General features: G+C 38.5%; 1 protein-coding gene across 8 annotated transcripts in view; it reads left to right on the top strand.

The window, feature by feature from the left end:
- ATXN1 (ataxin 1) overlaps positions 1–24,432 on the top strand; it is a 530,883-nt gene that overhangs the window by 373,970 nt on the left and 132,481 nt on the right. The window contains exon 7 of one of the 8 annotated variants that reach the window (XM_069092449.1): positions 17,560–17,643. The exons of the other annotated variants lie outside the window; for them this stretch is intronic. The gene's annotated coding sequence lies outside the window, so the exon portion shown is untranslated. The remainder of the gene's footprint in view (positions 1–17,559; positions 17,644–24,432) is intronic. 8 annotated transcript variants of the gene reach the window in all.

Here is a 24,432-nt window from a genome sequence, read left to right as displayed (position 1 = left end):
CATGACCTCTAATCCTTGACTACTGCAGCTGTCAAGTCCTGTGTAATACTAATTGTGGCTCTCTGATATTTGAATTATTTCTTTCTGGCCACTTATACTATTTTTTTTCTTGACCTGATAGTTCTAAAATTTGGCTATAATGTTCCTTGGACTTTTTATTTTGGGATCTCTTTCCTGAGGTGATCAGTGGATTTTTTCAATGCCTCTTTCGCCCACAGTTCCAAGAAATCAGGCAGTTTTCCTTGATAATTTCTTGAAAGATGCTTTCCAGGTACTCCTTTTCATTATGGCTTTTGGATAGTCCCAAGATTCTGACATTGTCTCTTCTGCATCTGTTTTCCAGATCAGTTGTTTTTCCAATGAGGTATTTACATTTTCTTCAATTTTTTCATTCTTTTGAACTTTTTGATGGATTCTTGATGTCTTATAGAATCATTAGCTTTCACTTGCCCAATTCTAATTTTTAGAGTCATTTTCCTCAGTTAGCTTTTATATCTCCTTTTCTATTTGTCCAATTCTACTCTTTAAGCAGTTTTCTTTTTCCAAGCTGTTGATTCTTTTTTCATAATTCTCTTGCATCACTCTCACTTCTTTCCCCATTTTTTCTTCTGCCTCTCTTACATGATGTTAAGCTCTTCATTGAGTTCTTTCTGGACTTGAGAAAACTTCTCATTTTTCTTTGGGGTTTTGCCCATAAGTGTCTTCACATCGTTATCCTCTTCTGAGTTTATATTTTGATCTTCCTTGTCACCATAATAACTTTCTATAGTCATATTCTATTTTTGTTGCTTTTTATTCATCTTTTTTTCTCTTTTTTCCTTTCTTTTGAATTTGAACTCTGCTCCTGGGGTCAAGGGGGCAGTCAGGCTTCTTATGCCAGAGGCTATAGGCCCTGGCTATTTACCTGATGTTTCCCTGAGACCCACAGGGGACTCTCATGTTTGGTGCTGTGCTGAGGGGGTGGAATGGGGGATAGTTGGTGCTGCTAGAGACAGTAGGGATCTGACATCTTACCTGGTGCTGAACTGGGATCCTAGTGCTGGTGTCTGGTGTGTGCTGAGGCTGGTGAGATATTTCTGTGTTTTCTGGGAGCTACACTAAAGTAGGCAGTAGTCTGACTGTTAGAGGCTGCCTGTTTGCCAAGGGCTATGCTGAAGCCCATGACTGTTTGCTTAGGCACCTGTAGGGTTGGTGTCTACTTGTTTTCCCCAGGTTATGCTGAAGCACCCAGAGGTCTGGCTGCTGGAGGTTGCCTGTGTTGTGGAAGAGGGTTTTTAAGGTGGCATCTTGTTTTACAAAATCGAATGTTAGGGTTTTGGGTTTTGGTTTTTATAGTTAACAAACTACAGCACAATGAAAGCTTGTATTCTCTACACCTTTCATTTGATTCTGTGACTATAAAGGATGTCTTCTGCTATAAGGTATTATTTTCAAAAGTCTGTTCCTTTTTTATATTTTCATCAAGCATGCCTTTGACATGTGTATTGATTATTCTCGTTAAGATTTTGTAAAGATGAGAAAGCAAGCATATGTATTATTACTTAATGATGGACTGTAATTCACATTTTTAGTAGAATTTTCCCCCTGTAGACACAACTTGTCCAATTAGAGTGTAGTTGATATAACATTTTATGCCATTTCTTTCCTGTAAGTCATGACAACATGCTATATTCTACTTTTGTCTACCAAGCCTCTTTCCTTTTAGGTTAGTTCTAATTTTGATTATTTTTGAGGTCATGGTATGCCAGCATTTGTAACAATAAAGGACTCCTGGAAAATATTGGTGCTATAAAGGTGGTCTTTTTTATCTCAATGAGAGTTTTGAAAATACTGTGCAGTTTCACAATTGCAACTTAGCCTGATCTCTTTCTTCTCCTCAGTTATGTGACCAACTTATTATCTATTATGGCACCCATATAAGATACACATTTTAAGATCCCTTTTGTTTTATTTTACTTTTTAAATTACAAACATTGGGGGCACAGTCAAGATGGCGGAGTAGAAGCAGAACCTCCGCGTGGCTCTGGCTTCCACCTTCGCCAATTCATATAAAAGGGGACTCTGAAAAAACTTTGGAGCTGCAGAACCCACAAAATGACACAGAGAAGCTAACCTCCCACTGAGGACAGGCTGGCAGACCGGCAGGAATTGGCCAGCAAAGTGCTCTGGGAGCCGAGCCCAGCCCCATGCCAAGGCTTTAGCCCCAAGGCAGGCCTGACCAGCCGCCAGCCAGAGGGACTCCAGATTAGCAGCAGCTATGGCCATTTCCAGATTTATCAACACATAGATGCGAAGGACAAAGTGAGAGGTCAGTGCAGTCTGGACTTTGGAACCCAGTAAGTGGGAGTGCATGGCTTTTGCCCCTGGGGCGAGAAGCTGCTGAGACGCCAGCACAGCCAGCCAGTGCCATGTGGCAGCTTCAGGTCGTGGCCTACAGAGTGTAGGGGGAGCAAGCACCAGTCTGAGGGGTAATCACTCTTGCTTTAACCTGCTTGGATATGGATTGCGGTCTAGGGTGGAGGTCCTGGGGTGTGTGTCCAGCTTGCCAGAGGGTGGGGAGACATCAGAGAGGGCACCCAACTAATACCTCGGGCAGCTGAGAAAAACCCAGCATTTGGAGCAAAGGTCCCCTGTCTGGTAGCAGAGTCCTACTGTGGCAAGAAGCCCAAAAGTCAAATAATTGAGTGGCAACATGACCAGGCAAAGGAAATGAAGCAGACAGAAGATTCCAACATTACACTCCTATTTTGGGGACAAAAAGGATCAAAGCATGGAACAGGAGGAAGACAGTGAAGTCAGAACTCCTGCACCAAAAGCTTCAAAGGAAAATACAAGCTGGTTACAGGCCATAGAGGACCTTATGAAGCAGATAAGAGAAGTGGAGGAAAAATTGGGAAGAGAAATGAGAACAATGCAAGAAAATTATGAAATGAGAGTCAACAGCCTCACTGAGGAAAATAACACCTTACAAAATAGACTAACTCAAATGGCAAAAGAGGCTCAAAGAGGCAATGAGGAGAAGAATGCCTTAAAAAGCCAAATTTGCCAGATGGAAAAAGAATCTCAAAAGCTCAATGAGGAGAATCATTGCTTCAGAATTAGATTGGAGCAAATGGAAGCAAATGACTTTATGAGAAATCAAGATGCTGTTAAACAGATCCAAACAAATGAAAGAATAGAAGGCAGTGTGAAATATCTCATGGGAAAAAACACTGACCTGGAAAATAGATCCAGGAGAGAGAATTTAAAAATTATTGGACTACCTGAAAGCCATGATCAAAGAAAGAACCTAGAAATCATCCTCCAAGAAATCCTCAAGGAAAACTGCCCTGATGTTTTAGAACCAGAGGGCAAAATAGAGGTTGAAAGAATCCACTGATCACCTCCTGAAAAAGATCACAAAAAGAAAACTCCTAGGAATATAGCCAGGTTTTGAAATTTCTAGATCAAAAAGAGAATATTATGAGCAGCCAGGAAGAAACAATTTGAATATTGTGAAAACACAATCAGGATAAACCAGGATCTGGCAGCTTCTACACTGAGGGATCAGAGGGCTTGGAATGTGATATTCTGGAGGTCAAAGGAGCTGGAATTAAAACCAAGAATCACCTACCCAGCAAAACTGAGTATCATGTTTCAGGAGAAAATATGGTCATTCAGTGGAATAGAGGACTTTCAGGTATTCTTGATGAAAAAAAGAGTTGAATAGAAAATTTGACATTCAGATACAAGAAGCAAGAGAAGCATGAGAAGGTAAACAGGGAAAAGAAATCATAAGGAACTTATCAAAGTTCAACTGTTAACATTCCTACATGGAAAAACAATAATTGTAACTGATGAAACTTTTCTCAGTATGAAAATAGTTGAAGGGAATAGAAATATATATGTGTCTATGTATGAGGGTATATGGGCATATGCATACATATGTGAATGTGTGTATTTATGTTTATAGGTATACATAGATAGAGGGCACAGGACCAATTTAATAGGAAGGGATGAAACTTAAAAGGTGAAATTAAGAGGTGAGAGATACAATGAGAGGAGATGGGGAGAGACAGAATGGTAAACTTTCTCATATAGAAGAGGCAAGGGAAAATGGTTACAATGGAGGGGAGGAATAGGAAGGCAAAAGGGAATGGGTCAACCTTATTCTCATTGAATTTGGCTTGGGGAGGGAATGAAATACACACTAAATAGGGTGTCTCACCCTACAGGAGAGTAGGGGGGAAGGGGATGAGAAGGGGGATGATGGAAGGGAGGGCAGGCTGGGGGGGAGGGAAGTTGTAAGCACCCACTTTTGAAAGGGGATGGGATCAAAGTAGAGAATAGAACAAGTAGGAGGTGGCATAGGAGAGAGGGAAATATAGTCAGTCTTTTAAATTATATCTACTATGTTAATGTTTTGCATTAGCTACACATGTACAACCTATACTTAACTGCGTATCTTCCCAGTAAGGGTGGGTGACAAGGGAGGAAGGGAATGAATCTGGAATTCAAAGTTTTAAAATCAAATGTAATTGGCAAATAAGATATGCACTGGGGCATAGAGATCCACCATGCCCTACTGAAAAAGTCTAAAGGGGTATGGGAGAAAATATGGGAGAGAGCAGATTGGAGGAGGGGATGTCCTGTGGGACTGCTATTTTGGGGTGGTGGGTAGGGGAAAAACAGGGAGAAAATTTGTAACTCAAAATCTGGTGGAAATGAATGATGTAAATCAGAAGTTAATAAAGCATTTGAAAAAATGAAATAAAATAAATTTACAAGCATTAATTTTCTCTCCCTCTCATCTCTGCTTATTGGGGGAAAAACCCCATGTAACAAATATGCATAGTCAAGAAAAAACAAATTCCCACATTGGCTAAGTTAAAAAAATGTCTGTCTTATTTTGCATTTTAAGTCCGTTACCTCTCAGGTGGTGGGTAACATCTTTTATCATCAGTCCTCTGAAATTTAAGTTGTTAAATGTATTGATCTTAAACCCAAGATATACATTTTGGTGGACTAATGTAATAGGCTGTATGTTTGGATACATGTCATAGCAGGAACACTATGTATTTTTCATTTGTTATATTTTCCCAGTGTAGATGATCTTTCATACTGATGTGGATTGTGCTGAACATACTTTAGAGTGTTCTAGAATTTGGTGTGATGAGAATAGTGACACTTAGAAAACTTAGGGAGCCTTTCTCTTATTGGCTTTCATGATAGCTTCCACAATGGTGGTAAGCACATTATTAGATTATACATCTTCTTTGATTTCACCTCATTTGATGTCAATACTTGCAAATTCTTAGACAAATTTTACCTCTTACCCCTCTCCACTCAAGTCCTAACTGATGCCTTATCATGGTGTGTAGGTGACCCTGGGTACTTGATGATCATCTCAATGAAACACAAACTCTGGAAAGTCATATCCAGATGAAAAGGCTTTGAGTGAGCTCCAAGAAACTTATGCCAAGGGTGACCCCAAAGACTGCTCATTATATTGTAGAAGGATTGTAATCAGCAAAATCATGGTTCCTTGAAGTATGGGAATCAAATGTTTCTCTCTTAGAGTCCTTTATAATATCATGACATACTTGGGGGATAACCTTATCTGAAGAGAGTCTTTTAATCTTCATTTTGTTCTACCATAAATTTTTCTAAAATTAATTTTTTTAAATATAAAATATTTTATTCAGTTCACCTCTCAGCTACTTTTGTGACAGTAAGGCTGTTGAAAATCATCTGTGGAAGGCTACCTATTCCTTTCTCATATGTTCATTGAAAAACCCCCTTTGGCACACACAGGCTATTTACTTGGAGTTTTCAAGAACTGAGAAAGTACTTATATGGTATGGAAGTATTGGTTGCCTGTGATCTTTCCATTCTTTTGTATTCTTTTCCTCTTTGAGCTGTATTGAAAATTACTCCCTAACTGTAAAAATGTCTCCTTACCTTCCTGCCTCCCTTCTGACAGTTTTCTTCTATACACATTTTGTTGGGTTCAACTGGTTTTCTCAGCTTAATTACCAGTTCCCAATCTTTCCAGTAGTATGCCAGGTACTGAAGCAGTGGTGTCCATAAGACCATGATTGAGTCCAGATGTGGTGCTTCTATTCCCTGGACCAATAAAAACAGGCCACTAACTAATTATGTTGCTGTCTCCCTACTTCTGGTTTCATCTATGGATACTTTGGAGATGATTTAGCTTAGCTGGCTCAAATATCAAGCTCTCTGCAAGGCTCATCTTCTCAATGGCTTTTCATCATATTGAAAAGAGATGATCATCTTCCTCCATCCTCCTCCTCTTCCTCTCTTCCACTTCTTCTTTCATGTATTAGAAATAAATTTGAATCATAAACCAGTGTTATTTTTGTCTGCTGTATCTTGCTAAAGGAAATTAGTGTTAGTGTTGAGGTTGTTTCTGACTCCTTTCACCTACCTTCTTGTGTTGACTTTTACAACCAATAAACTTCTCTAAGAAACAGTGATAGGTTCAATGTCTTTACTTTTATTCATTTTGTATTTTTTTTCAGAGTTGATAGATGTTTTAAATAGGATGGGTTGGTGCTATTCTAATCACACACAGTGTCTTCTTCTCACCAACATACTTTCTTCTTATTTAGTATTCATTTTGGTCTCGTCTGTAGTCAGTGAATAATCAGACTATATGATCACCCAGTCAGCTGATTCTGAAATGACTTTTGTCTGCAAGTAACGATTTGTTTTCTTGTCTGTTAGGATATACCCAATTGCATTTTTTTTTGTTTTTTCACATTCATCTTCCACTCTCTTTTTTAATTAAATGGTTTATTAAAACCTTAATATTGACATCAATAGAATTAATTAAACTTGCTTAATAACAATTTATATTCAAATTGATTCATCTAAATGCATGAGTTATCATAATTCTTCAATTACTCCTTCAGTGTCCCATCAGGATTCATTGTTTGTCCATTCATTCTGATGGTTGTACTTATTGGGATACTTTAGTCTTCAAGTTTTCATTGTTCACTTTTTATTATTTAAAGTCCCCCCCCCCCCGATTTCTTTGTATTCCTCATACTTTGCATTTAAATTTCACTATAGTATTTCATTACATTAATGTGCTATAATTCAACTATTCTCATCATGCTGGGCATTTTGGTTGCCTCTAGCTTTTTAAAATTACATATGATGCTACTATGCATAACTCTGTATGGATAAATCTTTTATTTCAGTATATGTTACCACTAACAGAATCACCAGATCAAAGGGTATGATTGCTTCTATTTTTGTAAGTGTTGTGCCAAATTGCTATTATACAGCATTCTACCAGAAATGAATAAAGGTACAAATATTTTTCTGCAACACATCTCTACTTCCCACCAGCCCAGCACTGAATTTTTTTGCTTTTCATAATTTTTGCCAATGAATGAATGCAATGTAGTACTTCAAAGTTGTTACAGTTTGCAACCCTTCAATTCTTAGTAAAGTTGAGTGTTTTTTAGATGATTATTAACATTTTTTTTCATTGCATTTTTGAAAATTTCCTGTTTTGGCCCTCTTTTTAAAGATGGTATACATGCTAGAGGTTTCTGAAAAATTAAAACAAAGCTTTTGGCATCTTTCATTCCTTGATCCTGAACTTTCTTTTCCAAAGTTGTTTTTCATCCTGGTCACTCGGTATTGTGTTGCATGATGTCTTAGTTGGGAGGTTGTTGTCACATTACAAATGGAACCTTTATATTTAGTTCATTCTCAGATAGTTGTTGATTAATTTACTGCATTGATCTCCTTGGCCATCTGTTTACACAACTCCTTTGGACTGGGGGAAGTATCATAGGCTATGATACTTGTTGCAAAGGTAAACTTTGAGAAATTCAAGTCAATGGAGTCTGGATTATTGAAACTCCTGTAATAACAAAAATGTGCTTCCAGGAGTCATCAGAAATGTTGTAATTTTGCTTTTTATTTTCCCCATTATATCCAATGGTATATTACCCCCCCCCCGCCATACTGCCTAGTGACAAATGGTTCCCAGTGAATTAAATACATTGCAGTGTTCCACTTTAATTGACATGCTTGACTCAAATTATACCATGAGGCCTGTGGTGAGCACATACTTGACTTAAATATTTACATATTAAAAGAAAGGACTTTCATAATCCACTTCATTGAACTTAGATTAGATTTCTGGACATTTTTTTCATTGTGTAATACATTAGGGTATTCAGGGAGGACTAGAACCACTGGTGTGAAAGCTTGCCCAGACATTTTCAGGGCTGCTCATCCACCTTCAGTGGATCCAACTTTACCCAACTCCAATAAACTGTAGCATGCACAGTGACCACACTCCACTAAAACTGTCTTGGCAGATGGGCTTAACCAAGTTGAGGGTGACAGGCCCCAAACCTGTTGGTTAGTTAGGGGAATATCTACCCCAAGCCTGGGAAGATTTGCCCCAGTGGAATGGGCAGATGAGAACAATTTGTTTCAACTGCCATGAAGGTGACTGAAGCAGGCATGTGGAGCCCTTAGAATTTGGCCATCATCAGTTGTCTTGACTTTTTGTCTTGCAACTGAACTTTGATGATTCTGCAAGAGAGAATGAGGCTGATGACTTTGAAGTTCTGCTTCACTTAAATCCAATTTGCATGAAATCAAGACACCACACTATGATGTCTCTGGTTCTCTTCCAAATGAAGGACAAACAACCCTACATTGGGATACTAAGATTCTAGGGAACTCTAAATTACTTTTTATCTTTAGGAATTAAAGAGTTAAGTCACACAAAAGTCAAATAGGAATTATGTCCTTATAGTATTGTAAGGGGAATGGCCAACAACTTTAAATGAACAGTAGCAATCAAATTAGAATAGAAATACAAAGAAACATCTTAGGACCACTAAATTTTATAAACCAGGTGTCATAAAACAACTTCAAGTAAATTTTTACTTGAGCAAATTTTATAGCTGAGAAAATTGAGATTCCTAGAGATCCGACCAAGGACACAAAGCTAAGCTAATAAGTGATAGTGAAAACTGTCATCCTTAGCTATCATCATACGATCATAGATCTGAGGCCGTCTAAGGCCAAACTTCTCATTTGATTGTTGAGAAACTAAGGTCCTGGGTAACTGACTTGCCCAAAGTCACACAGAGTAAGTATCAGAGGTGAGATTTTAACCCATGGCTTCTAATTCAGACTCTTTCCACAGTGTATTTTCCATCCCACTCTACCTCCCTATCTACATGGCACAACTGAATGAAACCCCATTCACTGGACAGCCACTTCGCAAAACTGTACACTTTGTCCCTGGTGTGTGCTTCACAGGTGATGCCCTCTAACCCTCCCAATTTCCAGTCCAAAAGCATCATTTCAGCAAGAAAACACTGTACACTACAGCAATGTCTGAAGTATGCTCTAAGTCTAAGACCCTGACATCATTCAACCAAAGCTAGGAAATTTCATCATCATGGTTGCTAATGTCATCTTTTCATTCCTTGTAAACCATCTAGGAACCATTGTGCTACTTCTCCTTCAGAGACTCCTATTAATGGTGCAAACCCAGGTGTCAGGAGGTTGCCTCACTCTTATCTTGCCTTAGTTTTATTCAGACTAAACCACCTTCACAAATATCCAGTATGCTTCTACAGGAAGTATGTTTTGGGACAGTAGACATTTGTCAATTTGCTTCATTTTCATTCTGTGGTGGAAAATAGGATAGAGACAGGGCCTAAGATTTCCTTGATAAAGGGAACTTGGGGATGATGAAACTCCCTGGCAATGCAAGTTGGCACCACCCTTTGAAATTTAGGGTTTTAGAGAGCTGCCTACATCACTGAGAAATGTTTTGGCTAGTATCATACAGCCAATATGTCTTTTTTTAGTATCAACAATTTTTTTCTGTTTCTTTTCTTTTTATATTTTTAATTCAATTTTGTTTTATTTTCAGGTCAACACTCTCTCCCTCCTTCTCCTCCACTCCCATTGAGAAAACAAGAAAATAAAGCTTATTACAAACATTGTATAGTCAAGCAAAACAAATTCTTGTGTTGGTCATAGCATATGTGTGTATGTATATGTTGTATGTATGCAATATGTGTGTATATACAGACACTCCACTGATTTGAATTTCTCAAGTTTACTATTTCAACAAGTGTCATAATGTAAGTGTTTATCCCCAGTCCAAAGGAGGTGTGTAAACAGGTGGCAAAGGAGATCCGTGCAGTTAATTCATCAATGATTTCTATATACATACATGTGCATAAGCATTGTATGTATATATACATATACATGTTTGTCTGTACATAGAAATATAGGTATATAGTAATGGACTGCATAGAAAGATGATGGACTCAGTACAGATTGAGGCATATATAAATATTATATACATGTACATTTATAATCTATATAAAAATACAAATGTGTATATAAATATATGATAGTATGGTGGGTAGTATGCTATTTAGTGACTTCTCTGGAATTATGGTTGGTTCTTGGATGGATCAGAGTCCTTTAGTCTTTCAAAGTTATTTGTCTTTATCATATTTTTCTTCTTGTATAAATTGTTTTTCTGTTTCTACTCACCTCTCTCTGCATCTCTTCATTTAGATCTTCCCAGTTCTTCCTGAAATCATCCTCTTCAGAATTTCTTGGAGCACAATGGTATTTCATCACATTCACATGCCATGACTTGTTCACATATTCCCCAAGTGACGGGCACTTCTCCACTTTCCAATTCTTTGTCACCACAAAAAGAACTGTTACACATTTTTTTTTTACATGTAGTTCCTTTTCCTCTTTTTTTTCAATGTCTTTGGGGTATAGGCCTAGTTAGTGGTATTGGATATGCACGATTTAATATTTTCAGGTACATAGTTCCAAATAGCTTTCCAAAATGACTAGAAAAGTTCACCACTCCACCAACAGTGCATTAATGTGTATTTTTCCATAGCCCCCAATATGTGAAAAGCACATATTGAATCTAGGTCTTTCTGGCCTTGAGACCAGCTTTCTTTTCACTGTGACACACTGATGCATTATAATTTTCTATAGAAACATATCTAAATTACTGTACCAAAGTCCTCTGCTGTTTGGAGATCAGGCTTAAGACAACTTCAGTCCTGCAGAACAGAAGTTCCAAATATGATAATAAATTTAAAAAGTTATGCATTGAAGCTTGATCAGTCACTGTGCATCCAGAGTTCTACTGGCTGCTATTTAAAACCTAATTCTTAGTAAGTTTGTATTACAAGTTTCCCAACAGATCAGAAGAAGCAAGTAAGAAAAGGAGTTACGTTGAGAGAGAAAGGTATACTGATAGGAGTGACAAGTGGCAGCTAATAGAATGATAATGAGGAAAGAGATTGGCAAAATACCCAAATAAATGCAGATTATACTGTGCATTTTACACGCAGTGAAGTGGCACAGTGGATAGGAATACCAGAGTTCAGATTTGGCCTCAGATGCTTATTAGCTGTGTGACCGTGGCCAAGTCACTTAACCCAGTTTGCTTCAGTTTCCTCATCTGTAAAACGAACTGGAGAAGGAAATGGCAAAGCACTCCAGTATCTTTGCCAAAAACACCCCAAATGGGTCCACGAAGAGTCGGACATGACTGAACAATAACAAGAACAGCATGCTGTGCATTGTTGCACGGTAGGGAATTACAATCTTTTCAGCAGCAAAAGGCAGAACACCTGAGTTCTGATCTCAGCTCTGTCAGTTAGTAGCTTTGGAACTGTAACCTCTCTGACTTATGTGCATGGGTTTTGCCTTCCTTTACTATCTTGTAGGGCTACTAGGAGACTAAAGTAAGATCAAGTTTATGGAAACATTTTGGGAAATATAAAGCACTATATAAATGCAAGGCATCATTATTATGAATGAAGCAGTTTAGATGACTGGAGCTTCATCTACTCTCCATGATCCCGAAGAAAATACTGAAATGGCTAAAAGATGAGCAGTAAGAAGAGGAAGCAGTAACAACCCTTGGAAACCCTTTCCTAGAGCCATGGAGATTTAACTCTTTATTTGGGTGTAGACTTTCAGGTTTCTATACATGCAACTACAAATATAGACAGTACATTTTGGAAAATGTAGTTGATGACAGAAGAGTGATAAATCAATTTGGAGTTTTGTTTGTCTCAGCCTAATTCAGTTGCGAGTGAATACTTCAGTATATAGTATAGTACTTGATAATATTTAATATACATGGGAGGAATACTTTTTTAAACTTCTTTTTATACAGAATAGTCCAGTTAGATGAGACATGACCTTTTCTTTATGTACGAGAAAAACTAAAAGAGAACAGGTTATAGACTCACCTAACCTCTCAGACCAAATCACAGGTTGATCCCAAGGTTCAGATTCTGACCTGGATGGAGGAGGTCACATGTAAGGGCTATATCACAGCCATATTACTACTCTGCCGCCACCACTTTTCCCACTGTTCTTTGAAATATCTTCTCTTCCTTAAGCTCTGTCTCTATAAGTTGAAGCAATTTGTTTCATCTAGCTGCCTATCACAGCTGGACACAGGAAGAGAATTTAAAACAAGATAAATAGTGTTTGAGGGTAAGGCTCCCCACAGCTGAGTGCCATCAAGACATGAATGAGCCTCTAGACCTAAATGTATAAAACTTCCACTGGGGACCTTTACATCATTTTCACCTGTGTGCTCCCAGACGGTGAGACATATAATCAGGAGGAAAGGTTTTTGCTATAATGGGTTTTATTTTTCTTTATTTCTTTAAAACATTCTTAACCTTTTTTATAGCAGGAACTCAACAATCTAGTAAAACATGTGGACTCCTCAGAATAAAAGTTTTAAAATGTATAAAACAAAATATATAGGATTGCAAAGGAGAACAATTATGTTGAAATACAATTATAAAAATATTTTTAAAAAACAAGTTCATGGATCCCAGATTAAGAAGGTTGTATGTGTGTGTGAGTGTGATTGTGTGTATTCTCTAAAAGCCAACAATTCAAAAATTTGATTCAGCATTCTTGGTGATATAGTATAGAATCTCAGTTTCTCCCATCATCTATGTGAAAATTCAATCAATCAAAAAATAAAGATTTATTAAGCACACAAAGAGGCAAAAACCAGTCCTTTACCTTCAAGGAGTTTATAGTCTAATGGGGGATATAGCATGTAAACAACCAGATACAAAACAAGCTGTATATAGAATAAAGAAAAATCTTGCATGTTGGGTCAGCCCCAACACCTTCAAGTAAGACTGTCCTTGGAAACATACTTGGTAGTATGGACTACCAAATGTATCATAACATAGATGTTTGTGGGATCCTAGGTTCATCAATTTAAAACCAAAAGAAAACTGAGCAGTCATCTAATTTAAGAAACTTAGCAATTATCTAATTCCCTTATTTTACAGATCGGTCAAGTTAGTCCTAGAGAGGAGAAGCAGAGTGATGGCCAAGGTCACACAGGTATAAAATATCAGAGCCAGGACTCCTATGCCAGTTTTCTGATGCCATATCTAGCTCTTTTTCTTGTTGCAGAACTAATAAAGTTTAGCAAGGGGCGGGGTGCCATTTCATTCTCTAGGTGACTATTATCTAGACTGTGAAAGAGCTAGAAAACCTACATTCCTTGGAGTTTTATCCACTCAGATATTTAGTCTCCCATATTTCAGATGATTGTTTTGTCAGAGTTTATGGCCTTAAAAGGATTCCTCTGGCCTTTCTCACCCAGTTCCTGGCCCACAGGACATGGGAAAAATGCTTTGGTACAACCCTATTATACTCATTGACACTCCAGATAAAGCCAAGTACCGCATAGTCCCAAGCTCCCCATGCACATTTCTGCAAAAGAACTTTTTTTTTACACTTATTCCCTCCAAGCCTGGGGGAGGAGGGGAAGGGGGGGAAACTTGTAGTGTCTTAGAAATGATTGAGAAGGTTTTTAAAATTATTATATCATCATCATCATTATTATGAACTTGGAATCTGTAGGCACTCAGCATGTTTGAATGTCAGCCCAGACACTGGCAGGCATCCATTCAGATGTCGTTGTGAGTAAAATGTGTACTCAGTGACTAGGTTCAGGCCCTCTGTATTTTCCAAGCAAATCTTTCCAATTTTCTAGAATATGGCACAAAATAGGTTAAGAAAATTTCGTGGCATATGTGTGTAGGCACATGCATGTATGAGACCTCTACACCTTCCTAACATGGAAATTAAATTTCTATGGCCAATGAAATCTTCATGCTTCATGCATCACAGCAAAGCTTGTTTTTTTTTTTCCTTTCCCAACTGCCTTTTAATTATATCTTTTAATTCTTTAACTATTAAACCTGTTTGCTTTAAGAGCTGTAAACATCTCATACTGCTAATAAGCTTCAGGAAAGTAAAGCAAATTGACATTCAGTATAGAGGTTATACAAAACCAATGAAAAACTATGTAAATGAGCTACAGAACAGGCAAATTTGCATATTCTTGTAGATTGGGCAATGATATTCCCAGCATGAACCTGGCAGACTTGCGTTCTACCTCTGTGGATGAGGCATGTTCTAGTAGTAGGGCCCTGAAGGGTCAATTTAACAAGTATAACATTATGATTTTCCACTAGGGTTCTCAGAACCACTGTGCAAATGCAGCAATAAATACTGACAGAGGAAATCGATTTTTAAAGTAAATACATTGAAAGGGGGTGAGAGGGAAGGACAGAGGGGATGAAATGGTGTTCTATAAATCTTACACATTACCAGAGTGAGTTGAACAATTGTTGTAGTATTCCAAAATCAGACCTTCTCCTTATCTCCCCAGTCTCTATATCACTTCCCAGTTCTGGTGTCTCCTGGCATTTTTCATTGTCCCAATCTCACTAAGAGACTAGGCTAAGAAATTGCCTGCTTCAAGTAACCAGCTTGCTAGAGTAACAAATGCCCAACGTTCTGACTTTTAGTATCACAGAAGGCCCACTGTTACTTCATTCCTCAAATTGCTGAAATCCAGGATCTGTGTGTCTGTGTCTGTGTGTGTCTGTCTGTGTCTCTGTGTCTTTCTGGGTGTGCATACACCCTGAATTCCTTACTCTGTACAAAATCAACTCTCTTCCCATTATTTTCCTTAAAAGAAGGAGAGATTTCAAGAAGAACATAATAATTGAGAGGAAATAATGAAATACCTTTCTTAAATATTCTGGATGCATTTTAGAGGATTTTCTCCTCAAGTAGTTATAAAACACCTCTGAAGTACATTTACCCATCTTTTGCCCACACCAATCCTGTTTCATTCCAGGAATAAAATTCTTCACTTTGGTTTAAAAATAAAATGAGTGGAACAAGCTGAATTAGAAGTCCTTGGCAGACATCCCCCTGAGCAGAATGTTCTCCCAATTGGTGGCATCTCAATAAAAGCAAAGATATTTTAAAAATTTACTCCCCCCCAGCCAAAGTTGCATTTCTCTATTGTAAAAACCCAGTATGTCTGAGTTTCCCATCTTCCTTGTGATGCCGCCCCCACCCCCTCCTTGCCATGTATTTAGACAGAGCTGCCTGCTTGATCTCTGAATACCGTATATGTGCATAGTGCACTATGCTGACTAAGTTCACGGAAATGGGAGCAAACTCCACTGCTTTGAGAGGAGAAGACTGCCAAGAAGAGGAAGAAAAAAAAGAAAGGAAAAAAAACCCCAAGTGTATTCACATTCTATGCTCCCCCATTCCCTTTTATCCTTCTATAAATATTCAAACCCTTTTTAGAGAGACTTCTGTTAATGTGTTATCCCGGCGAACACTGTGGACCTGGAACGTGCTTAAGGCTTTTGAATCCCACAGGAATTATTTGCTTGGGGAGAGGCTGGAGACAATTTCAGATGGGATGGGGTAGGAATCTCGTTACCAAAAAACATGTCCACTTGCCCCGCCTCCATCAGAACCACTATCGCATGTAACTGATAGAAGTTGTTTTTGCCCCCGTGGCTCCTAGAGCAGACGGGTGCCTTCTCTCGCCCACCCCAACTCCCCATTCCTTCCCAAAAAGGAAGGGTAGTGGTGGGGGTGGAGATGGGGAGGAGTAAAGAAACTCTCCTTTGACTTGGACATATGCACAAAATTATGTGAACATCTGTGTAAGTAACAACATACAACAAGACAAATTATTGGTAGTAAAAGGCAAAACCCTTGTTTCGAAAACATGTCTGGAGATGATGTGTATACAGAAACTCGCCTTGAGCTAATTATACATAATAACTGTCAGCTTTGTGTTGCATGGGCTTCTCTGGTATTAATTGGTGGTAGTGGTAGGGTGTTTTGTTTTTTGGTTTTTTTCCCCTCATTGTATCTTCTTGTCAGGTGTGTGTGTGTATGTGTGTGTGTGTGTGTGTGTGTGTGTGTGTGTGTGTGTACACAAAGTATATAGTCTCATTTTGGTAGTTCATCTTATGTGGAAAACTATACAGAAATGTATGGAGTTTGGTGACTCGTTTCTTGAAATATTGTTATTATTGTTGGGGATTTTGGTAGGTCTTAGCACAATGTCTGGCATCAGTGGAATTGGAGTTCAAATACAGGGAAGACAGGCAGTCCTTCTGATATCTAGGATCCAAACAGTATGTAAATGTTTTGGTTTAAAGTTGGCTAAAAATAGAAGAGGCGTGGGGGTTTCTTTCCTTTCTCCCCCCTAAAAAAAAGCCAAGTCTATGAAATGAATACCTTTGAAGACTTGTGAAGGATCAGAACGTTGTAAAGCAACCATAAGAGCCTTGTGGAATCTATTTTCAGAAATGGCCTTAACTTAGCTTTCAGTTTGGGGTACAAAATTTAATGCAATTGCAACTTTAGACCTGCATATGCAAAAGTCTTGTTAATGTATGTAAGACGAATGAGCTTACGTGTCTAGCCCAAGTGCTCCCAGGTGAGTGTTTAGGGCACACCATCAAATTGGGTGCCCAGAACACTGAGGGGTGTTGAGACCCTTTTGAAAATGTTATCTTTGAAGAACTAATTAGATCTTTCAGCTTTTATAGAAAAAGTATAGGGCAGGATGGGAATACTCTGAAATGAGATTAACCTTTTCTCAAAGTTTCTAGAATGGGATTTGCTTCACCTTCATTTTAGCAGCAAGAACACCTCCAGGTTCAATTTGCATTTCAGAGGATGGAAGAGTTTATCCCCACATATCTAGGTAGATAAGATAAAACAGAAGCACAATGAGACTGGCAGATGCCTATACTTTATACAGCTTTGGGACTAGAAAGGAGGGATGACTTTATCCCCTTCTATAAGGAGACATTCTTAATTCCCCCTTTTAGGACTAGACCAGGGTTGGGGAACCTGCAGCCACTCTTGAGGACCTAGAGGGCCACATGTGGCTGTGAGGCCACAGGTTCCTCACTCTCAAATTATTGGCTGCCAGAGAAATCTCTCCTTCTGGGTCTCCACTATTTAAAAAAAAAATACAATTAGAGAAATCTTGCATTTTTTATTTTGTTTTTAAACCTGATCTTGTTTAGTTTCTGGGTTTTTTATTTTTAATTTTTGTTATTGATTTGTTTCTGCCATGAGATTCTCTGACTACTAAATCTTCGATGGTGATTTGCTCCCTCTCCCTACCTCCAGGATTCCATTGTATAGGCCCTTAAGACATAAGAAGAGCTGAGACTGGAAAGAGGGCAGTGTGGATGATTGCAGTGGAGGGAGGAGGTAAGAAAGGAAAGGGGGAGGAGGGGGGAAGAGCATGACTAAATAGAGGCTTAACTTGGTTAATGGAGCTGGTGTTTTGAACAAGAGGATTTACTAAGGGTATCCTGTCACCCCCCCACCCCCCATACAGGCCAGGTGGTTTCTGCTTACATACATGGTTTGGCTCTCTTACTCTTTGGCTTGAAGCATTTCACACATGAACAACACAGCCTTCTCCCAGAGATTTGTCACCCATCTGCTTGCATAAGGGCTGTCTGTTTCTCTCAGAAAACTGGTCAAATCAACATTTTCCTTTGGCCAGGGTGGCTTACCAGCAGCTCTTCCATACGGTCCCAAATGGCAATTTTTCATTCCATTTGCCTGATTGGCTCCATCCCTCTGTCCTCCTTTCCACCCCTCCTTCATCTCCTCCAGCCCCTATTTTTGTGGATAAGAAACCCTGTCACTCACGAAGGCATCATCTAGCCCTATTTCTCCTCAAATGGCTTGTTACTCATAAGTTTAAAGCAACATTGCCTTCTGTCCTCAGAAGGTTTACAGATGTTTTTCTCATGTTCCCTTCCAGTGTGTGATGGAGGATGGAGGCCTTTTCTCACACTTTTTCTAAGCTATTTCTCTTTAGGAACATTGTAGGCAAATATGCCATTGAATCTCCCTACTTAAGATCTATCCTATCCATTCCCTTCCCCACCATGTGCTTGCTAGACAGTGGCTAATATCAATCCATAAATCTTGATGTTGATTGTGAAGTTGAATTTTGCTGTCATCATACTAAAGGGGTGCACATACTACTCATTTCTCTTCTGAAACAGTTTTGAAAACACTATGAACAAATGGTTTGGACTGAGGGGCAGAATCAATTTTGTCTTTTATATCCCAGGGTATTAGTTAGCATAAGTTTAAAAAAAAAACATTCCCTCCTCTCCCAAATTCCTCCTTCCGGAATCTCTGCCAGAGCTAAAGATTTAAGTACTAAATAAGCGTCCATTTTACATATAAGTTAATCAAGGCTTAGAGAATTATGTGAGCTAGTAAGTATAAGAGGTGAGACTCAAACTCAGATCCAGTGACTTCAAAACAAAGATTTTTCAAGGCCAGGTATTAGGTTCAAAGAATTTAGGGCCATTTACAGAGCCAAACTATCTGAAAATCCATGTTTTCTAAATTTTCTACATTATATGGATGAATAGTTTAAAATTTACTAAACAAGCATTCCCATTCTCATCCTTTCCCCATAGCACATACATCCTTTCTCCCCACTTGTATGTAAATATATCTCTGATATTGATAGAAAAGATACCATCCTCAGGGGTGGGGAACCTGCAGCCTCAAGGCCACATGTAGCCCTCTAGGTCCTCAAGTGCAGGAACATTTGTTCTGTAAAGTTTGGGCTCAGTCAAAGGGATGCACTTGAGGACCTAGAGGGCCACATGTGGCCTCAAGGCCACAGGTTCCCACCCTCAAATGGAAAGAATAAGAAATTGGAAGTTAGTAATCCTGGGTTCTAGTCCCTGCTGGGCTACCAACCTCTGTGACTTTGGGCAGATTATTTAATCTTTCTGGGCCTCAGATTCCAGTTCATTTGTATCAGTGGATCTGTGATTTATATAGATGTTCTCTCTGGAGATGCAGAGCACGCACCACTCAACTCAGTCTTTCCTTCCTATCATATGTATTTCATATGTAGGCCCATAATTCTCAAAAGATATGCAGGGAATGAGTTCTATAGAACTTAAAATTGCCATCATGCATGCATTGTGAGTCCTCACATCCCAAGAATAATATTAGGCCATAAGACCTTCCTTAAAAGTTTGAAAGCTATTGTGGCAGATTCTTAATCAGTGCTAATTTCAATTGCATGGAAGAATGAAAAGTTCAAAGAATGCAGTGCAGTCAAATGTTCCACTAACTTTGAACTAATCAAAGGTAAACTCTGTTAAGAAGGTAACTAATAAAAAAATACCATTAAGTGTTATGGTAATAGGATAGCATTGAATAGGCCTATCAATACATTAAAGAAATCTCCCCAAGCTAATAGCCTAGTGTAGACAGTGACTTGAAAAGTTGCTTTATTTGGTTTGCACAGGCTTGTGTAATTTTCACCTTATTGTCTTTCTGTCTGACTTCCCTTCCATTCCACCTTTAACAGTTTCCTAGGCGTATGCATCTCAGTTATCTTGAAATACTCCCACCTATTGCTTACTTCCCTCTTTAGTTACCTCATTGATCACCTGTTTCCCACCCCCACCCCACCCCCCACCCATGCCCCACTGGCAACATTGAAATGAAACTTCTTTGTGATATTTCAGGCCTTCTCCATGACTCACATCTCTTACCCAAGAAATTGGGTAGCCTAGAATAGTTTGAGAATGAATTTAGTATAACAAGTCATTTGTTGAACCTTACTTTTCTCATCTATAAAAAGAGATAGTACTTAATATTGTCAATATTATCTTAAATATGTTATAAATTATACTAAATATATTACATATGTCCCAATATTGTTCCAGTATTTTTCTACTTTGCATACGGTAATGGCAGTAAGATAAGTAGCCTGGCATTGAAGATAGAGCACAGGCCTAGGGTTCAAGAAAACTTGGTCTCAAGTCCTACCTCAGACACTGTGAATGATATGAATCTGTTAAGTTGCAGATTAACAAGACAGAGAGTTGCAGAAAAAAACTCAGGGACCTGTACTGGTTAGTACAGGGAGTTACCATACTGAAAGTTCCCTACACCACTGAAATCACAGTTAAATAGGAGAAGGGGGAAAAAATCTATAGAACTTCAGAATGTATTAATATGACTTAAGGGAATATATTCCTTCACAGTCTGTAAAAGCTGCTTCCTTTGCAGCTAAATAACATGAGTATTTTGGCAATTCAAAATTTTCAGGATGTTGGGAGATTTTGTAACCTATGATTAAGTCACATAAACCATCATGACATTTTATTTTGAATCTTTAAATCTTTTATTCAGTAAAGTTCAAAAAACACTAGTTGAATGATAGATTTTAGACCTGTTTGAGTACTTTGGCTGCACTTGAGCCTGCAGGGAAAGTGGACATTCTCTCCTATGTATTGTTTTCCTAATAGAAGAATGAGGGATAGAGCTTACAAATGTTGAGTTCTTTCATTCGAGGAAGTAAGGATGGCACAGATTCAGCTTCTAATAAGTAATGATACAGAATGTCAACAGAAGGTTGTGCCGGACAGTGGAGATGATGCAGAACCAACTCGAACTATAATGCAGCAGAAGTATTAGTACCAACTTTCACATTTGATTTACTCGAAAATGAAAGCTTGCCAAGCAAATGATTTGCTGTGACTAGGGCTTCCCCTTAGGGAAACCCCATGGATTTCCCCTTCATTAAAAATGAATTACAGCAAGCTACCCCTAAAACCCCTTACCTGAATTACATTCCACTATTATAAGACAATACTGGTTTGTGGCGGGGAAAAACATTCCCTAGTTAAAATACTTTATCTCTGATGTCACCTTGAATATGTCTGACCTTTCCTTTGTGAAAATTACATGGGAAAGTTATAAAATTAATCCATAATCCCGCAACAGCATACATCAAGGCATAAGAGACATTATATTCAAATACTTGCTTGGATGTGGGTTCTCAGTGATGCGGCTGTTCCCTGCAGTGATATAAATCAAAGGCTTTCTGTGTCTGCCCATCCTGTGAGATTCTTGTCCATGTCCTCCCATATATTCTCCAAAAAAGGGAATCAAATGTGTGTGTTGTTGTGGGAGTAGGGAGGGGTGTCTCTCTTCTCACCTTGAAAACCCGTAACAAATATTAATTTCTAAGAAATGCTCGTTTGGGGAATTACCTGGAAAGAAAGTCTATCAGTGTCAATTATATAATCACTATCGGTGTGGGCACCAGTGCTCTCTGGAGGTCTGAAGGAAAAGCTTTATCTCTCAGTCTGTGTATAATGAGAAGGAATGAGTGAGAAAGGTCTGTCTAGGTGGTTGAGTTCAAGTCTCCTGATTGATCTGCTGGGGGACTGGCAGAATCTCTTAATCTTTCTACTTCTTAATTTTCTGAGGAGGTAATGCTTTAGAGGTAGTGAGAGGATTAATTAATGCTGTGTTTGAGGTCTTAAATTGTGTATTTGAGAGAACTACAGATCTTTCTAAGTCTTTCTCTTCAAAAACAAAAAAAAAAGGACAGGGATTTGGAAGGTGTCAGGACAAGAAGCCCAGGAGATACTCCATGGAGTTATTTATGTCTGTCTGAGTGGTTTCTGATCAAGGAAGCAATATTCTTTGGCACCTTAGTATCATACCGTTAGAGTCATTTTAGTGGTTATCAAATCTACCTCCATCATTTTACAAATGAGGAAAATGAGGCCCAGAAAGGCCCCTTAATTTGTGCAAAGTCACACTGGTATTAACTGTCAGAAGCTGTATTTGAACCTTAGTCTTCTAACTCTAAATACAACCTCTTTTCTTCACCTAGAGGAGAGAGAACCCTGTTACACCAGGGTGGGTGAAAAAAATTAGGCATCGTATTGACTTGAATGTAAAAACTATTCACTGGGCAGGAACATTTGCTTAATGCTTCAGTGTTGGCTATTTGATGATGTTGCTGTCTCCTGCTCTGTCCCAGGCCTTGCAGTGTAGGTTTCTCTAAAGATTAACATTGCCAGAGAGTGAAGCAATTCTTCCCTGACTTGAAGTAAATGGGAATAAAATCTGGCAACTCATTAAAGTACAAGGGCAAAAACCAAAATAAAACAAAAATCTCATGCACTTGAATAGATTAAGAAATTTTAATACATATTTTTGCAACAGGTAGAAATAGAACATTTATTAAAAAGAAATTTTTTAAGTCTATATGGGCAGCTGCCCCAGGATAAACTTTTCTAAGTGTGATACTAATTCTTTTGAGTAAAAATGAAGTTGGTTTTAATATTTATTTCCATATAAAATCTTCAGTGGAGGATTCAGCTGCATTTGATTTGATCTGTAATACTTGTGGTTGTCCTGATTAAAACCAGCTTTATGCACAGGAATGTATCTGTGGAGTTTGAGGGGGGAGGAGATGCAGATATAGAAAGAAATGGTAAAGACAGGTGGCTGCCTAACATTTTCTAATGTAGATTTTTGGATTTAAAACGTTTTTGAAAGTTACCCATTCAAAGAAAGAAAAAGAAAAACCCTCAAACTTAAGAAGAGTGAGTAACAACTTTAGGTTGATTCTTACGATTCTCCTGATCTTGGAGCAATAAAATATGCTGTTTTAAGTTACTTTTTTAGGCATTGTCTGTAGGGGGTGAGGTGAACAGATGATGATGTGGTAGGTTGTCCCCTCCTACACACACACATCATTCCAGTGATCAATACTGGTATTAGTTCCAAGTTTTGTTGGCTTACTTCAGACACAAATGTGTTCTTCTCACACTGTTTGACAAAAACCTAAAATGGGGTGGCCAAGAAAAAAAAATTTAAAGCCACCACCCCCCTACTAACTTGAGGCAATTAAGCCTAATTGATACAAGTAAAATATTATCCTCTGTCTTCATGTGCTTTCACTGATTCCCAGCTGTGAGCCTTATGGTTTCACATGAGAGTCAAAAATCGGAGAGCTCAGCTTCCATATGAGTCTAGTACATTACTATGCTCTGAGCCAGCTAGGGAACATATAGAGCCCAGGCAAATGGTATGATAATTGTCTGTGCAACTAAATGGAAATCATGTAAAATATGGTATATAGATCATGTACAGGTTTTCAGTTTCTCAGTCTTTTTCCTTAGCCACTCACATCTTTAATTAAAATATTGCCACAGTTCCCCAGGAAAGACATAAGCTGTGGTTGTTTGGTTTTAGACATCCCCTAAGGAAAATAGCCTTTCTGATTATTTTCATGGGTCATTCTGTCCAGTGGCAATTGAGAATGTAAGACTATCTTCCAGCTTTCTGAATGTAATGTCTGTTTTTCTCACTTTCGAATCATTACTTCAGTTCTGACAGTAAGAACTTGGCATGGTGAGTCTAAATTAGGACTCTCTTTGGGGGATTACTAGAAAGGAGATTTTCTTGGCCCACATTATTCAGTGTGGTTAAATGAACAATACCACTGCCAGATTTACTCTTTACTTGGTGCATTGTAGACATATCTACAACACCATTGTAACATTCAGACATTCCTCAATGTATTCTTAATGTGTCTAATAGCGGAATTAGTATCAAATGAAAAGCATGTGAGTGTTTGGTTTCTTGGGTTTATTCCTCTCTCTGCCTCTTTAACAATACAGATAGCAAGTGCATTTTAATATTTATTTTTAAAGTTGGCACCCTGGGATTGCTTCACAAGATAGCTCATTTGTATGGGGGTCCCCAGGGGATAGCAATAGTCATTCCACACTTCTCTAGCAGTACAAATAACGCAGTACAAAACACTCTATCCCACATTCTAGGGAACATTGAGCTATTGAAATTCTCATTTGATACACAGCATTTAGTGGGTATTTATGTACTCTGTGTTTATTTGTCACTCCCTGTCATTTGCAAAGTACATTTAAGTAACTACAAGTAAGCATTGGCATAGATATTTTATGCCAGAATTTTGGTTGACAGAACATTTTGATATGGAAAAGTTCCTTAAAGTCTCCTTGGATGCATACCCTCCTCCATACACAGAATATACACCCTTTCCCCCACCACAGGACACACACCCTTTCTCCCCATCCACCTCTTCACTCTCCTCCCACCCCCAATCCCCGCTCTGTTCTGTAGAGCTAGAATTGTCCTTTCTTCCTCCCAGTCATGTCC

Source organism: Petaurus breviceps, unplaced genomic scaffold (assembly GCF_028583685.1).
Source record: "Petaurus breviceps papuanus isolate PSGF00001 unplaced genomic scaffold, PetGlider_PUasm1.0 190, whole genome shotgun sequence".
In the NCBI taxonomy this organism is placed as follows: Eukaryota; Metazoa; Chordata; class Mammalia; order Diprotodontia; family Petauridae; genus Petaurus; species Petaurus breviceps.
Note: the sequence above shows the minus strand (reverse complement) of the source record. Positions and strands in the feature narration are given on the sequence as shown.